The sequence below is a fragment of the Emys orbicularis genome, chromosome 1 (assembly GCF_028017835.1).
Source record: "Emys orbicularis isolate rEmyOrb1 chromosome 1, rEmyOrb1.hap1, whole genome shotgun sequence".
Taxonomy (NCBI): Eukaryota; Metazoa; Chordata; order Testudines; family Emydidae; genus Emys; species Emys orbicularis.
Window position 1 is genome coordinate 34,915,955 of NC_088683.1, and position 19,470 is coordinate 34,935,424.

The following is a 19,470-nucleotide window of genomic DNA, read 5'->3' on the forward strand; positions in this document are numbered from 1 at the left end:
TATAGAAGGAAGAATTTCTGGAAAAATGCACCACAAAATCAACAATATACCTGAGATACACTGATGATATTTTCATCCTTTGGACAGAAGACCTAAACTATCTCATAAATTTCCACCACAACTTCAACCACCACCACCCTTTCACCAGATTCTCTCTAGAACACTCTCACACCAGCATCGACTTCCTGGACAACATGTTCGTATTAAACAAGGAACCCTACAGACAACTATATACAAGAAACCCATGGATCACCACACTTACTTCCAGAGATCCAGCAACCAATCCAGAAACCTGTTATTTACAGCCAGGCACAGAGATACCACAGAATTTGCTCCAAAGAGAAAGTCCAGGACACACACTTAAAACTGCCTTCACTAAACAAAGACATTCCACCAGAGAAGTAGATCACTTCATGGAAGGGCCACCTGCAGAAAACTTGAATTAATATGCAAATTAGATACAATTAACTTAGGTTTAAACAGAGACTGGGAATGGTTGGGTCATTACACTAATTGAATCTATTTCCCCATGTTAAGTATCCTCACACCTTCTATGGGTCATCTCGATTATCACTTCAAAGATTTTTTTTCTCCTGCTGATGATAGCTCATCTCAATTGATTGGCCTCTTACAGTTGGTATGCCTACTTCCACCTTTTCATGTTCTCTGTATGTATAAATATCTTCTTTCTGTGTGTTCCATTCTATGCATCTGATGAAGTGGGCTGTAGCCCACGAAAGCTTATGCTCAAATAAATTGGTTAGTCTCTAAGGTGCCACAAGTACTCCTGTTCTTTTAACTATGTGGGTGAAATCCGACTATCGTGCTTTTGAATGAACTCGCACTGAAAAATAATAAAAGACAAAAACACTATATCACCTGCAGTTGAACAGTTTTCACAAAGTGATCACTCTATATCTGATTTTTCAGTACTCATCATCAATGGAAACTTGCACACCGCCTTCAAAAGGCAAGCTTGGGAACTTTAAATTAGTGGTGCTGCTAGACACTAAAAACCACAAACTTACCAGGGAGACTGGTTTCATGGCTCATTACAACAATCTGTAACACACACCTGCTAACCCTTAATGGTCCACTTCAAACGCTTTTGCATAACAATAACCCTTATTGCCAACTCCATAACAAGTGACTTCTTACAGTGTTACCCCTTATGCTTAACTATCTGTCCCAACTTGTATTTAGCTCAGGCACTCTGATTTCTTTCATTAGACCTGAAGAAGAGCTCTGTGTAGTTCAAAAACCCTTGTACTTTCCACCAACAGAAGTGGGTCCAATAAAAGATACTACCCCACCTACTTTGGCTCTCTCAAAAAACACTATTGTCAGTTCTGTAGCTGAAATAATTGCTTCTCTTGTTTTTAATACATTTTTAAACTGTTTCTCTCAAAGACTGGATGACTTTTGGAAGCAGTAGCTGTGATGGAATTGGTACTGCTTTGTAATAATTTATGAATTCTGTACATTTTACTGTATATTGACCTGTTTATTGGGAAGTTTACTGTATGCATGATTAGTTTAATGGGAGGCTGAAAGGAAAAATAAGCAGGACGAGAAAAGAATCCTCTCAGTAAACCCCTCAGTAAATCCTTGTCAGAGGCCTGCCACTTGAGGGAGAGCTCTCAGAGAGATCCAAAAGGAGACAGAGATGCAGCTAGCACTGCGATAATGGCTGTGAGCTCTGTTGTTGTTTCTTTGTAAGTATAATATGAAGAGCTGCAGATTGCTTTTTTGGTATTTCTGAACACCGGAAACAGATGGACAAACAAAAAACAGAGGAGAGCGATTAATGACTGCCAGCCAAAACAGGAAATAAACTCTCAAACATAATAGAAGGTGGCAATTATTGTGTAGACTAAAGGGGAAATGAAGATGTTAGATTGCTGCAAACTCCTCATACCATATTGCAAGATCTTGTATTAAAATCTAGCAGCAGCTGGGGTCTTGTCTTTAATAAAGCACAGAATTTCAGACTCTGAAACATTCGAACATTGACCAAAAGGTCCTGTTCCGTTAGCAATACAACCTCATACTATTATGTTGACTTGGACCACAGTTTTGGATCTCAGCATTGTTAGCTTAGCATTCAATCCTCTGGAAGCAGGATAAGTTGAGTTCCATGCAGTATGCTGTGTGTGTGGTCTTTCAGAGGAAAACTTTAAAAAACCCAACAAAGGATGCCATTTCAAAGTAAACATTTGCCAAAAGATACTTCACAGTTATTTCTTTTTTTAAGCATAATGAAAAACTTATTTCAGATAGTGCTGTGAGGCAGTGGTGACTAAAAGTAACTTTTCAATGGCAACCTGCAGGCGCCGTCCCCGCAGCTGCCATTGGCCGCGGTTCCCAGCCAATGGGAGCTGCGGAGCTAGCACTCACGGTGGGATGGGGCCAGCGCACAGAGCTGCCTGCCATGCCTCCGCCTAGGAGCAGCTGGGACAGGTTGCCGCTTGCGGAGAGCCACCCGTAGTGAGCGCCCCCTGGATCTGGCACCCCGTACCATTTCCCGGGCCCCAACCCACTGCCCCAAGCCCCCTCTCATACCAAAACTCCTTCCCAGAGCCCGTGACCTGCACCCTCTCCCGCACCCCACCCTGCACTGCCTTCTGCACCCAAACTCCCTCCCTATTAGTTAACTGGCATTTTTCACTTACCGGCACCCCCCATTTCTCCAACATGCCGGATAAAACAGGTTTTACTGTATCTCCATTCTCACAGTTAGCACCCATCTCTGCAGTATCTGAGTACTTGCCAATAGATGAGAAAATCAAAATCATGATAGGCTGAGGATCTAATTGTCATAGATTTTAAGGCCAGAAGGGACTAATATGACCATTTAGGCCTTGGCTACACTTGCGAGTTACAGCGCTGTAAAGGCTCCCCCAGCGCTGTAACTCACTCCCCGTCCACACTGGCAAGGCATTTGCAGCGCTGTATCTCCGTGGTTGCAGCGCTGCATGTACTCCATCTCTCCGAGAGGAATAGCGAGTATTGCGCTGCCGCTGCAGTGCTGCGGCGCCAGTGTGGCCGCCCAATGCGCTGTGAATGGCCTCCAGAATTATTCGGCAGTATCCCACAATGCCTGTTCTAGCCACTCTGGTCATCAGTTCAAACTCTACTGCCCTGGCCTCAGGTAACCAATCATGTGACCCACCCTTTACATTCCCCGGGAATTTTAAAAATCCCCTTCCTGTTTGCTCAGCCCGGCGTGGCGTGGAGTGCTATCAGCGAATCTTTCCAGGTGACCATGCCTCCATGCGCCAAGCGAGCCCCAGCATGGAGCAATGGCGAGTTGCTGGACCTCATCAGTGTTTGGGGGGAGGAAGCTGTACAGTCCCAGCTGCGCTCCAGCCGTAGGAATTACGATACCTTCGGGAAGGTATCAAAGGACATGATGGAAAGGGGCCATGACCGGGACGCCCTGCAGTGCAGGATTAAAGTGAAGGAGCTGCGGAGTACCTACCGCAAAGCCCGCGATGCAAACGGCCACTCGGGTGCTCCCCCCGCGACCTGCTGATTCTACAAAGAGCTGGATGCGATACTTGGAGTTAACCCCACCTCCACTCCGAGCACCACCATGGACACTTCAGAGCCGGTGTGGGGGAGGGGGGAGGAAGAGGAGGAAAACGGGAGTGATGGTGGTGGGCCGGATGGAGACACCCCGGAATCCCTGGAGCCATGCAGCCAGGAGCTCTTCTCGAGCCAGGAGGAAGGTAGCCAGTTGCAGCGGCCGGTACTTGGTGTAGGACAAACAGAAGAGCAGGTTCCTGGTAAGCGTTTTTTTTTTTTTCCGGGAAGGAATTTTTTTCGTGCGGGCTCTTTGGGAGAGGAGGGTTAGATGCGGAATAGTGCATTGATGTGGTTTATCACATCGCGGTAATCAGCCTCGGTAATCTCCTCGAATGTCTCATCCAGAACATGTGCAATGCGCTTGCGCAGGTTTATTGGGAGAGCCACCGTGGTCCTTGTCCCAGCCAGGCTAACGTGTCCGCGCCACTGTGCCATGAGGGGCGGGGGGACCATTGCTGCACACAGGCAAGCTGCATATGGGCCAGGGTGGAAGCCGCATTGCAGTAGAAGACCCTCCCTTGCTTCCCAGGTCACCCTCAGTACCGAGATATCGTCCAGGACGAACGCCTGTGGAAAATGTTGGGACAGTGTTCAGTGTAGGTGCCCCCTGAAGCTGTTGGCTCTCCCCAAGGCACAGAAACCCAGAGGACAGTGCAGCCCTGAAACAATCAGTCCCCCTTACTCACAATTTTGAGGCTCCCGTGGGATGTGTGCTCTGTTTCGGACGGGAAAATTATGCTATTGTGTAGACCCTGTGTGTTTTCTACTCCTTAAGTGTGGGGGGAATCATTACTCTGTCTGGTATAAACAATGCTGCCTCTGTTAAATGTTGCATTTTGCCTATACAGCTGCATCAACCTTGAGCCCTCAGCCGTCCCTCTTATCACCTGCTCAGAGACTGCAAAGACTCAGGAAGAGACCGCGAAAAAGCAAAGAAGACATGCTGCAAGAAGTGATGCGGCAATCTATTAAAGAGAATGAGAAAGCACAGGACTGGAGGGAGAGAGAAAGCAGGATCCACCAGGAAAACGCAGCGCACCTGCGGCAAAGCACTGCGCACCGACAGCAAAGCACTGATAGGCTCATAAGCATCCTGGAGCGCCAAGCAGATGCTATCCAGGAGCTGGTAGCCATGCAGAAAGAGGAGCAGTACCGCAAACACCCCCCCCCCCCCCACAGCCCTTGTCCCAAAACTCTTTCCGTTGTCCTGCACTGTCACCTCCAACCCACTTTCCCCAACTTCTGTGTTCTTCATGCCACCCGCTGCCTCCAACACCAGTATCTTCACCACCCAGCCCTGAAAACCACGACCCTTACCCTCTGCACTCAACCCCCATCACCATGCAGTATAGCTGTCTTGAAGTGCAGCACTCACTGCACAGCACACCAGACAGGACATACGCGAATCTGTGATTGTACTGTTCCCCACTCCACCCCCTTGTTTCTTTTCAATAAATATTTTTTTTTCTTTTCAATAAATGGATTCTTTGGCTTTGAAAACATTCTTTATTATTGCATAAAGTAAAAGACTCCTTAGCCCAGGAAATAAACAGGCACTGCAAGTCTGCTTGTCTGCTGATTCCTAAAGATTGGAACTACTGCACTTCACTCCCGTGTAGGGCACCAGATATCACTGCTGGTTTTCAGCCTCAAATTGCTCCCTCAAGGCATCCCTAATCCTTGCAGCCCCACGCTGGGCCCCTGTAATAGCCCTGCTCTCTGGCTGTGCAAATTCAGCCTCCAGGTGTTGAACCTTGGAGGTCCATGCCTGAGTGAAGCTTTCACCCTTCCCTTCACAAATATTATGGAGGGCACAGCACATGGCTATAACCACGGGGATGCTGTTTTCGGCCAAGTCCAGCTTCCCATACAAAGATCGCCAGCGGCCCTTTAAACGGCCAAAGGCACACTCCACAGGCATTCGGCACCGGCTCAGCCTGTAGTTGAACCGTTCCTTGCTGCTGTCAAGGCTCCCTGTGTAGGGGTTCATGAGCCACGGCATTAACGGGTAAGCGGGATCTCCAAGGATCACAGTGGGCATTTCAATTTCCCCTACCATGCTCTTCCGCTCTGGGAAAAAAGTCCTGGCCTGCTTCTTCCTGAACAGCCAAGTGTTCCGAAAGATGCATGCGTCATGCACCTTTCCGGGCCAGCCTGTGTTAATGTCAATGAAACGCCCATGGTGATCCACAAGCACCCCATTTGTGCAAAGCCATCCACTATTTCCTGCACGTTACCCAGAGTCACGGTTCTTCTGAGTAGGATGCGATTAATGGCCTTGCAAACTTGCATCAACATGATTCCAACGGTCGACTTTCCCACTCCAAACTGGTTTGCGACCGACCGGTAGCTGTCTGGAGTTGCCAGCTTCCAGATTGCAATAGCCACCCGCTTCTCCACTGGCAGGGCAGCTCTCAATCTCGTGTCCTTGCGCCGCAGGGTGGGGGCAAGCTTTTCACACAGTCCCATGAAAGTGGCTTTTCTCATCCGAAAGTTCTGCAGCCACTGCTCATCATTCCAGACTTCCATGATGATGTGATCCCACCACTCGGTGCTTGTTTCCTGAGCCCAAAAGCAGCGTTCCACGGTGCTGAGCATGTCCGTGAATGCCACAAGCAATTTCGTGTCATACGCGTTACGCAGCTCGATAGCATCATCAGACTCCTCACCCTCACTCTCACTGTCACTTTGGATCTTAAGGAATAGTTCGACAGTCAAACGTGAGGTGCTGGTGAGACTCATCAGCATACGCCTCAGCAGTTCGGACTCCATTTCCCGCAGACAGATTGCGCTGCACAGAAACCGTTGAAAGATGGCGCCAAAGGTGGACGGAAACAAAGGGATTTCTGGGATGCGAAGTGATGCATCATGGGGCATTGGGACAGGACCCAGAATCCCCCACACCCACGCCCCCTTCCCACAACCCATGGCGCCAGAATGGGAAAAGGTGCTCTGTGGGATAGCTGCCCATAATGCACCGCTCCCAATAGTGCTGCAATTGCTGCAAATGTGGCCACGACAGTGCACTGGGCAGCTGTCAGTGTGGACAGACTGCAGCGCTTTCCCTACTCAGCTGCACGAAGTCAGGTTTAACTCACAGCGCTGTACAGCTGCAAGTGTAGCCAAGGCCTTAGTCTGACCTCCTGCAGGGAGGGGGAATAGCTCAGTGGTTTGAGCATTGACCTGCTTAACCCAAGGTTGTGAGTTCAATCCTTGAAGGGGCTATTTAGGGATCTGGGTCAAAAATCTGTCTGGGGATTGGTCCTGCTTTGAGCAGGGGGTTGGACTAGATGACCTCCTGAGGTCCCTTCCAACCCTGATATTCTATGATAACACATGCAATAGAACTTCATCCAGTAATTCCTGCATCAATTCCATAACTCCTGATTGAGATAGAGCATATCTTTTGGAAAGACGTTAACTTTTGGTTTAAATATTTCAAGTAACAAAGAGTCACTTTTCTTCTCTATTCCCAGGCAGTCAGAACTATTTTTTTAAACTTCCTTCCTCTCTCTCTCTCCCTCTTTCCCTCATCACATTTTTCTTTGGAGTCCCTTTGAGGCAGAATGCCCTATACAGATATGCTAAATATTATTAGTATTTATTATTGATGAATAGATTTTAAGGCCTGAAGATATCTGTTTTATCATGTGTTATTAAATGTAAGATATATCCACTAGGAGACTTTATAATGTGCTTTCTGTATGGTAGCTTCTGTATCAACAGCTCCTCAGGACTGACTTAGTTCACTCTCCTGCTGATAAAAGTTAAAACATTTCTCAGATTATAATGGTAAGATGCACAAGAATATTAAAAAGAAAACATGGGTACACAAACAGAACACTTTGCCTGCCCTGAGAATACACACTGCACTACATGATCTAGAAAAGAAAAGGAAACCAAAAAAATCAGATGTTTCAGAAACATAACCCCTCATCCTCCCCCCAAAAACCTACCATTTATACGAGAGAAAGCCTAAGAACAATGACAATTAAAATTTACACAAGTGACACTTGCCTATCCAACACTTGCATAGGTGCTGGAACTGGGATGCGGGGGGTGCTGCTGCACCCCCGACTTGAAGTGGTTTCCATTACATACAGGGTTTACAGTTTGGTTCAATGGCTCTCAGCACCCCCACTATACAAATTGTTCCAGTACCCCTGAACACTTGAGCCCAGGAAAGAACAACCTCAATCCTCAAAAGTATACACTAAACACATCAGTCCTGCTAGTAAAGAGACCCACCAGATGTAAACATGTTGTTTTTTCTAGGCCGGTTGCCTTAACAATGGTCTCGTGCTGGCAACACACTTCAAAAGGTTTCACCCATGTCTCAGCCATGTTTCTTGTAACTGTGTTGAAAGCCACTTTGTCCCATTTACACTATCTGTTATTTATCATCAGTTGGGGAGGACCCGTTAGAAGCAAACATACCCTATTTCTGATCATCCGACAGACCCACTAGCTTGTTTTTTTAGGAGTACTGCACACCCGGGATTTGCATACAAATGGGGCTGTGTACCCTCATCTCTTCAGAAAACCAGGCCATGAGTACTGAAGAATAGTCCCTATTTTAACCTCGTACATTCATAAGCACTTGTACCAAGTGATAGCATTATCCAACTCCCATTGAAATCAAGGGGAGTCTTCCTGTAGATCTTTACTGGGCTGTATATGGATCATGCTTTAGCTTCACTTCAGGAATTCTTTCAGCAGTATGTGGCTATTTGTAGCCAAAAGTGATTATGGGTCAAGATGGCTTCACTTAAAACATCACCCTGCATTTGAAAAGAATTAATCTGTCTTTGGCTGGTAGTTTATGTAAGTTACAGACTTTCTTCCCTCGCAGTGGGCTTACGTATCTTTAAAAATGTTTCTATTTTTTATCTTTTCTCTGGACTTGCTTATGTATTTTTCTTGAATTCCTGCAGTAAATCTTATTGGGATTATCTGAAATTCACAGGCCTTTGTGCAGTAGAGGAATAAGGGGATGAATCTGAATCATACCTAAATAACTGACAGTTCTAATCCTATAGAGATAACGAGGGTTCCCCAACAGAGCTACACAATTAGTACAGGCTACAAAATGCACCATTTTACTCACAGCCACAGAATACTTGGGTGCCTATTTGATGCAGAATTACTGTAGCATGTTATGATCATTAGCAATTAGTAGCAATTATCTTTGAAAAGTCATGGAAAACAGAAGAGATTCCAGAGGACTGGAAAAGGGCAAATATAGCGCCAATCTATAAAAAGGGAAATAAAGACAACCCAGGGAATTACAGACCAGGCAGCTTAACTTCATTTTACTTTAGTAAGGCTTTTGATACTGTCTCACATAACCTTCTCATAAACAAACTAAGGAAATACAACCTAGATGAAGCTACTATAAGGTGGGTGCATAACTGGTTAGGAAACCATTTCCAGAGAGTAGTTATCAGAGGTTCACAGTCAAGTGGGGTTGCACAGAGATCAGTTCTGGGTCCAGTTCTGTTCAATATCTTCATTAATGATTTAGATAATTGCATATCGAGTACATTTAAAACGTTTGTGGAGGATACCAAGCTGGGAGGGGTTGCAAGTGCTTTGAAGGATAGGATTAAAATTCAAAATGATATGGACAAACTGGATAAATAGTCTGAAGTAAATAGGATGAAATTCAGTAAGGACAAACGCAAAGTACTCAATTTAAGAAGGAACAATCAGTTGCACACATACAAAATAGGAAATGACTGCCTAGGAAGGAGCACTGCAGAAAGGAATTTGGGGGTCATAGTGAATTACAAGCTAAATCTGAGTCAACAATGTAATACTGTTGCAAAAAAAAGCAGACATCATTCTGGGATGTATTAGCAGGAGCATTGTAAGCAAAACACAAGAAGTAATTCTTCCGCTCTACTCCATTCTGATTAGGTCTCAACATGACCTCTGAGGGAAGATTGAAAAAATTGGATTTGTTTAGTCTGGAGTTGAGAAGACTAAGAGTGGACATGTGATGCGGTATGATTGAAACATATATAATTAATATTGCCATTCTTAGACAATTGCAACAAACCTTGTACAAAGTATATCATGTAAGGTGTCAATGGAAAAGTTATGATTAGCCAAGTATGATTATCCTATTTATATGTATGTATCATCACTGTATCTGAAGTTATGAATATTGACTATATAGCTCTATATTCAAATGTGTGTTTACATCCAGCCTAGCCAGCACATTGCAAATGGACTATTTGGGTTGATGGCCCATTAAAGAATACTTAACTCTCTGAATGGGCCATAGAAGAAGGCTATCTCCACCCGGTGAGCCTTCCTGTGGATGCCTTTGCCAGAATATGGGTCACGGCTGCTCCTGTGAGTCACCAAAGCATGCAAGGACATGTGACTTGCTCATGTGACCCTGGACTCCATCTTGTGCTTGTAATTTTCCACAAACTAAAGACTGAGAGCATTCCTTCCACATGGGAGAAGCTATACAAGACCCTGGAAGTATCTCTATTTTGCCTCTTTCTTGCTCTGATCTCTGGACTATAGACTTACACGAAAAGGGGTATATTGACTATGGACTGAGGACCTGCCAATCTTTTGGAAGTTACCAGACACTTTACAAGCCAGCAGTCTGCAACATCACTGCTACAAGTCTGATCCAAGAACTTTGCAATGATTGTATGTATGTGATTTCTTTGACCATTTTAACTATCCTTATACTGTTCTCTTGTAAATAAACCTTTAGATATTCGAAACTAAAGGATTGGCAACAGCATGATTATGAGGTAAGATCTGAGTTATATATTGACCTGGGTATGTAGCTGAACTTTTGAGATCAGAAGAGCCCTTTGATTAAATTGGTTCTTAATAATCACCATCATCATTAAGTCTAGTGTCTTGGGGCTGGTCTACACTGGGGGGGGATCGATCTAAGATACGCAACTTCAGCTACGCGAATAGCGTAGCTGAAGTCGAAGTATCTTAGATCGAATTACCTGGGGTCCACACTGCGTGGGCTCGACGGCCGCGGCTCCCCCGTCGACTGCGCTACCACCGCTCGCTCTGGTGGAGTTCCGGAGTCGACGGTGAGCGCGTTCGGGGATCGATATATTGCGTCTTAACAAGATAAATCGATTGCTACCTGACGATACGGCGGGTAGTGAAGACGTACCCTCAGTGGTGAAATAAGTGACGGAATGCCTAAGGAGACTGTATTTCTGACTTCTTGTTAACCAGTGTGGTGAGACAGAAGTTTATTTTTGTTACTGGCTTGGTATATATAATGGTAGAATAACTACCAGCATGGGGTGAGTCTGCCCTATTTCTCTGCAGTTTCTCCTGAATCTGGCATCCTCTGCTGTCACCTACTGAGGCACGGTGACAGGACATAACAGTTTTCAAGTACATAACAGGTTGTACAAGGAGGAGGGAGAAAAATTGTTCTCCTTAACTTTTGAGGATAGAACAAGAAGCAGTGGGCTTAAATTGCAGCAAGGGCAGTTAAGGTTGGACATTAGAAAAAACTTCCTAACTGTCAGGGTAGTTAAACTGCAGAATAAATTGCCTGTGGAGACTGTGGAATCTCTATCATTGGAGATTTTTAAGAACAAGTTAGATAGGACGGTCTAGATCAGGGATCGGCAACTTTTGGTACGCGGCTCGCCAGGGTAAGCCCCCTGGTGAGCCAGGTCAGTTTGTTTACCTGCCGCGTCAGCTGGTTCGGCCGATCGCGGCTCCCACTGGCTGCGGTTCGCTGTCCCAGGCCAATGCGGGCTGCGGGAAGTGGCGTGGGATGAGGGATGTGCTGGCCGCGTGCCAAAGGTTGCCGATCCCTGGTCTAGATAATGCTTAATCCTGCCATGAGTGCAGGGGACTGGACTAGATAATCTCTTGAGGTCCCTTTCAGTCCTGTGATTCTATGATGCAGAGGTAGTGTGGAAAGTCTGGATACTATGACAGAATAAAGGGGAATTTGCTATGAAATTAAACAATAGTATAAGATAATAGAAGAGAAAATGGTAACTTAAGCTAACCTGTAGTGTGCAAAGGAGGATAATGTATTATTCCATGAGTAAAAATGCCTTTGGCAAAGAAACACTGGGATGAGATGCAGCTCTGGAGAAGGGAAGAAGTGATGTGCTAATGTAGGTATAGCTAGTTCTAGCTACATGAACACTGAGGCCCTTCAACTGGGGGAGGACAAGTAAATTAGTTTAGTTATTCATTGGCCTTCAATCTGTTTCTGGCAGACTGGCAGCAGGGTGTTATCAATGAGTTGTTAGCTGTGCTAATATTCTTAAGGAATTGCATCTGTTTTTCCTGGAGGAAGATATTGGGAGAGAACAGGGTGGGCCTGTTATTGGCATTAATTAAGAAGTGTGAAATGTCATGTACACCTCTGCATTATCTTCCAGCTCACTCCGTAGGCAGCTAGGAAACTCAGAGGCAGAAACTTTTAGTGACAATTTGGGCTGATATTTTTTTTTTTAGTAATTTGTGCTCTTTAATTGAAAGCATTTTAATTAAAAAGGATACAAATTAGTCTTTTGTGAAAAGGTTCAATTACCTGAAAGATAACACAATAAGGCTGTGATTTCAAGTGACCCTTCATGTGACATAAAAAAAAGGCATGGGGAAGAGAAGAAAACATTTTCATTTGTTATCAATGAGTATGCATTTTTATTTATTAAAATGAGCCTCGGAAATATTTTATGTCATACTGAAGATATTTAATGGTATTTACTATTAGCAGTCAAAAATAATGGGCCTGACTTTCAGAGGAGTTTTGCACCTGCAGCTTCCAGTGTTCTCTGCGGGAGTTGTGACTGCGTCCATATTTCTGAAATTGAAGCTCAATTCATTTAACCCTCTTGCAATGTCTGTAATGCTTACAATGTCATATCCTAGGGGAGTACTGATGATACCTGAGTTTGTTTATTGAGATGTCGATTTGAGCTCATTTTGGCATCCCTTATGGCTGATCCTTTCAGCTGGCTTTTGCACTGTTGTTGGTGATCTGTTGCGATGAGAAGCACCAAAAAATAAAACATGTATCAGTTCATGCAGTGTCTAGCACTTTCATTAATTTCCTAATCCAACTCTTCCTATCTCGTCTTCCTTCCCTGTTGTTATTCAATAGTTGCACCAGTGCCAACCCTATGACACTTAAACTTTCGGTCAAATTTTCAAAAAGTTAGGCACCTAAATAAATGGCCTGAATTTCAAAAATGCTAAACACCTTTGGCTCTCATTGCCATCTGCATATTGTTGACATTTCAGTCCTTGCTGTATCAGCCCCCCCCTCCCCCGGTGGCTTCACATAGATGTTGAACACGATTGGAGAGGGGATGGATTCCTGTGGGACTACATAACCAAGGACTCTGGAGACTGAGGAGTACCCATCATGATGATGTCAGTGGGGTCTGAGAGAGATGATTAAAGCAATGTCAGTGCAGCAACCCTAACCTCTACTCCATTTCTGAGGAAGAACAACAGCCACCCTGGGCAATTGTATCAGAGAGTTCCAGCCACGTGAACAAGGCTCTTTGTGAGGGATCATCCATCAGTTCCTCCATTATATTCTTATATTGAGCTCATGCTCAGTAATGAACCCTTGAATGGCTTTGCAGAGACATTGAACCAAACTCTTTGAATAAATAATTCAATACTATTCTACCACCACTATGTCTGTTGCATGTCCTGGCCTGAAGCCTGACTGAGATGGGTTCTAGGATACTGCCTGTATCTAGATGAAGTTGGAAATAATCTTTGGGGAACTTCTCAGTTAACTTTCTCAGGACTGGAAGTTCACATAATGGGCAGTAGTGGAAGAGGTTGTAGCAATAAGCTATGGTTTAAGTAGTGGCTGGACTGTGGCATGTTTTAAAGTGGAAGGCAGCTTCCTTCCTCAAAAAAGATGCTGAGTATCTCTGTTTGTATGGGTCCCAATGCTTATCACTCTTTCACTAGGGAATGGATCAGCAATGCAGGTGGTAACTCAGATCTCCTCCAAGACTTCCTGTTTTGTAAACGTGTCAGGGAAAGTGCTGTGTTTTAGGTCTGTGTCCTGTGAATGGTTCCCAGGGCATTGAAAACCACTTGATATGCTAGGTTAGTTGCTTTGGACACCATGATGTTGATATTGACCAGCTTAACTGGATTGTTGAGGTTGGCTCAGATTGGGTTGGAGTAGCCACACTCATTCCTTTTGAGTAGGTTCTAGTAGAATGGTACTGAATTATTTATTCATGGTGTTTGGTTCTGTCTTAGAATCACAGAACCGGAAGGGACCTCGAGAGGTCATCTAGTCCAGTCCCCTGCACTCATTGCAGGACTAAGTATTATCTAGACCATCCCTGACAGGTGTTTGTCTAACGTGTTCTTAAAAATCTCCAATGATGCAGATTCCACAACCTCCCTAGGCAATTTATTCCAGTGCTTAACCACTCTGACTGTTAGGAAGTTTTTCCTAATGTCCAACCTAAACCTCCCTTGCTGCAATTTAAGCACGTTGCTTCTTATCCTATCCTCAGAGGTTAAGAAAAACAATTTTTCTCCCTCCTTCTTGTAACAACCTTTTATGTACTTGAAAACTGTAATCAGGTCCTCTCTGTCTTTTCTTTTCCAGACTAAACAAACTCATTTTTTCCCACTCTTCCCTCATAGGTCATGTTTTCTAGATCTTTAATCATTTTTGTTGCTCTTCTCTGGACTTTCTCCAATTTTCCATATCTTTCCTGAAATGTGGTGCCCAGAACTGGACATAATACTCCAATTGAGACCTAATCAGAATGGAGTAGAGCGGAAGAATTACTTCTTGTCTTGCTTCAATGCTCCTGCTAATACATCCCAGAATGATGTTTGCTTTTTTTGCAACAGTGTTACACTGTTGACTCAGATTTAGTTTGTAATTCACTATGACCCCCAAATTCCTTTCTGCAGTGCTCCTTCCTAGGCAGTCATTTCCCATTTTGTATGTGTGCAACTGATTGTTCCTTCCTAAGTGGAGTACTTTGTATTTGTCCTTATTGAATTTCATCCTATTTACGTCAGACCATTTCCCTAGTTTGTCCAGATTATTTTGAATTTTAATCCTATCCTCCAAAGCACTTGCCAACCCCTCCCAGCTTGGTATCATCCACAAACTTTATAAGTGTACTCTCTATGCCATTATCTAAATCATTGATGAAGACATTGAACAGAACCGGACCCAGACTTATCCCTGCGGGACCCTACTCATTATGCTCTTCCAGCATGACTGTGAACCACTGATAATTACTCTCTGGGAACAGTTTTCCAACCAGTTTTGCACCCACCTTATCGTAGATCCATCTAGGTTGAATTTCCTAGTTTGTTTATGAGAAGGTCATGTGAGACAGTATCAAAAGCTTCACTAAAGTCAAGATTTACCATGTCTACTGCTTCCCCCCATCCAGGCTTGTTACCCTGTCAAAGAAAGCTATCAGGTTGATTTGACATGATTTGTTCTTGACAAATCCATGCTGGCTTTTACTTATCACCTTATTATCTTCTAGATGTTTGCAAATTGATTGCTTAATTATTTGCTCCATTATCTTTCCGGGTACAGAAGTTAAGCTGACTGGTCTGTAATTCCCTGGGTTGTCCTTATTTCCCTTTTTATAGATTGGCACAATATTTGCCCTTTTCCAGACGTCTGGAATATCTCCTGTCATCCATAACTTTTCAAAGATAATCACTAATGGCTCAGATATCTCCTCAGTCAGCTCCTGGAGTATTCTAGGATGCATTTCATCAGGCCCTGGTGACTTGAAGAAATCTCACTTGTCTAAGTAATTTTTAATTTGTTCTTTTCCTATTTTAGCTTCTGATCCTACCTCATTTTCACTGGCATTCACTATGTTAGATGTCTATTCACCACCAACATTCTTGGTGAAAACCAAAACAAAGAAGTCATTTAAGCACCTCTGCCACTTCCACATTTTCTGTTATTATTCTCCCTTTCCCCCCTCCCCCCCCCACACACATTGAGTAACAGGTCTACCCTGTCCTTGGTCTTCCTCTTGCTTCTAATGTATTTGTAGAATGTTTTCTGGTTACCCTTTATGTCTCTAGCTAGTTTGATCTTGTTTTGTGCCTTGGCCTTTCTAATTTTGTCCCTACATACTTGTGTTATTTGTTTATATTCATCCTTTGTAATCTGACCTAGTCTTGTGCTCAATGTGTTCAATGCAAAGCCATTCCAGGGGGCATTTCTGACCATGAGCTGAATATAAGATGATCACATTTTGACAGTGGTTAGGACAATTTTTATTTCTCTCTGAAATACTGGAAGTTGCATTGTTTCTGCAAAAGTCTGTGACAAGAGTGTTACACAAGGCAGACTCACTATGTCATTCTAGTCCTGTGGGAGATACATTGGTACCTTGTTAAATACTTCATTGATTTTAAGATTGTTTTAAAGGACTATAAAGAGTATTGCACAAGTCTTAACCTATGTATCGATCTGAGCTGCTGTTTTTGCAGTGAACCGAGGTATTGTACAATTTGAGTTCATCCAAAGCCAGTCTATTGGATGCTCCAACATATAGGTGCAAGAACATGTGTTTTTACTCACTATGCATCACACTTTTTATATTAACTTCCTGCTGGAGTCTGAAACGCTGAATCAATAGGCGTCTTTAAATCTTCCCTTTTCTTTACTCAGTAAAACAAAAATTTCTCACAAATTACTTTGATATTTGTTAGTTTGTTGCCAATAGCTAGGGAAGCATTCACAGGAAAGATACAATAGAGATTTATTTTGCTGTATTTTATTTTAAACCAGAAAAAGAGGGCCATAAGGAATAGTAAAACAAACTGATGTTTTGTCTTGTATTTGGCATGATTGTCACTTTTTCTTAACTAAAATAAAGTGAACGCCAGAGTGCAAAATGTTATTTTTAATGCCTAACACTCAGGTAGTTTGTACAAGTGTCTGAAAGAAATGTATAATGCAGTGAGGTCGAAAGCCATTCATTAGTGTGTGTGCCCCCAAGCAGTTATTTCATATGTGCCCAACTCTGGACCATTAATATTTGAGTATGCCCTTACCAGTGACCTCACAACCCCGAGTCTGACATGACCTCAACTGTCTGACAGCCACGACCCACAGCCCTATCACCATGAACAACACAGTGCTCTGCCTTCAACAGAAGAGGACTGCCCTATATCTACTTGTGGCAAAATGCCTCACTGTAATACCTGGAATAGAGAGCCCTCGGAAACGGCTGCTCCTGTCACAGGGACAAGCAAGCAGAAAAAGCAAAAGCACCTAGGCTATAGCTGCGTTCCCGTCCCACTCCTCCTGTGAACACATTGATATCACACTGTCATGCCAACTCTTTTCTTTGACCATAGACACCAGGCTGTTCTATTAAGACTACATTCTTCAACCCTGCACCTGAGGGTGTGAGACTAATTTCACTGTATACAACCCTTCTCCCTGCTCATCAACAGAATTATTAGCAATCAGTCTGCCCTGGTAGCCCTGAAGTTCAGCCCACTTGTGTGCTAGCTTTAGTTCCCAGCTCCACCATCTGTTTTTCGTTCTTACACCACTTCCTCCTGCTGAACCCACAGCCCCCTCTCATTTTCACCCTTGTTAGCTGCATTCATGAATTCATTATGCATGATGTTTCCAGGCTAGGGTACTCCATACAACATGAAAGGGATACCCTGTTAATCTTTATAGGTACATATTTATTGTAATGTGTCATGAGTCTGAGGAAGACACCTAAATCTCATTTTGAGAAGACCAGATGATCTTTCTATAACCATTCTGGTAGGTTTAAGTGCACTGTTATACCAATAGTGTGTCCTTGTATGAGGATTCACTATGGAGGTGTTAAGTCAGGTTCTCAAGGAGGCAATATTAGATAGAATGAGCTTTCCATCATCATGTGCATGATGGTTGTAATAATTAGGCCCACAAATTTACTTTTCACAGTTGAGCTCACAGTCAGGGTAAGTGAAAGTTGATAAGATGTCACAATAGCCTATAATAACCAATGTTGATAGGAAATGATACGAAAGAGAGAGAGACTGATTTAGTTCAAACAAAAAGGTCTATTGATGTAATTCAAGGACTGTATTAAGATTATGACTGGTAAACTAGAATAGTGTGAATAGAATGAATCAATGAAGCAAAATTGAAGTGCTGGAAGTTAGGCTTAATTGGTAGACAAAATAATGAAGGGATGGGCTATTCCAACTTGAACTCCCTTGTAGGGTTTTTGGGGGGGTCCTTAAGAAAGAGACTTTGGGGACAAAAATTAACTACTAGAGGAACTTCACCATCATGGTTACCATTTCCACTGTCTCCTGTGACCCACTGGGCTTTTGCCATTTTGATTCTGAGAGGTACCCTGACCAGACCAGGCCAGAAAGAGGAACCCAGATGACATCGCCCCCTCTACCAGCTTTGTCTGAATACCAAGATATAAAGACTTTGTGTTCTTCCCACTTGCATCTTCTTTTCCTTCCCTACCCTATTTCTGCTCTTTCCTATCTATTTTTTCCTTCTGTCTAATAAGAGTCCGGCTTGGATGGCCAACACTGAATATGTTGCAACACTGCTCTAAGCCTGTGATCAGAGAGGCAACTTAAAAGTAAAAATAACAGGAGTACTTGTGGCACCTTAGAGACTAACAAATTTATTAGAGCATGCTCGGGGGTCGCATAACTAGTTATGCGACCCCCGAGCATGCTCTAATAAATTTGTTAGTCTCTAAGGTGCCACAAGTACTCCTGTTGTTTTTGCGGATACAGACTAACACGGCTGCTACTCTGAAACTTAAAAGTAATGACCTAAACTGCCCAATGCTGATATGAGGTTGCCAGGTCTTGGAGTGGCTGATAAGACCAAGTGCTGTGCCCCGTGTTGTGTTTTTTCCAGCACTGAGATTTCAAGTGAGAGTCCACAACAGAGGCAGAAGCTCAATTTTCTATCTTTGGTGGTTTTTTGCCCTCCTCAGTTGTGTGTGTCTGTCTTGTTTTGTCCTACAGGAAACGGGATTGGAGTTTAATAATAACAGCAGCAGCAATACCAGTTCCAGTCCATCTCAACTAACTTCTTTTCTTTTTCTCCAAATGACAGTGACCACCTTTAATACCATTTTCTTTTCTTTTTAAAAACTCTCACAGCTAACAGGAAAGGGAACCAGGGATGTTGTTGAAATGAAAGGGTTAATCTAATACTTTGCATTTCAAATGCTTTAGCTGTTTTTCCTTCTTTTCTATATCTTTAATAATGGGTTAAAAGAACACTGACCTAATTACGTCAACATAAGCTGCCTTATGTCGACCTAACTGTGTAGTGTAGACCAGCCCTCTGTATATGAAACTTTGAACCCTGTTTAACACTGCTTAATGTTAGACAGTGACTGGGTTATGTTAACACTTTTGACTCTTTTGGCCCATATATTCCATCTAAATTAATACAACAGTGATTATTCTTGTGGAAGTTTGCAGAGTTTACACAGTATTTTTCCACTTTTCGGGGCTCAAGGTGAACTTGATGGCTCCACTCTCAATCGGTGAAGGCGGGGTGACTGGCTGGCACATGGGAGTGATGGTATGATTGGAAAATCTGGTCACAACCATGATAAACTGCAGCTGATGATCTCTCAGTCTTTCTCTCTCTTACAAACATCATGTTCATGAAATACGTGTGCATCCTACTTCTGTAGGGAATATTGTTCATCCTTCAACCATCTGCTCCACCTAGTACGGATGGGAAGTGGGCTGCCTCCTGGAATCCTTGCATGCTATTAAATTGTCACTTTCTCTTCATGTATAAAGTTATATATTGTGTAGCCTTCCTCACCATGGCATTAAGAAAGTCTTCCAACTAGTGTGAGACAGGTGATT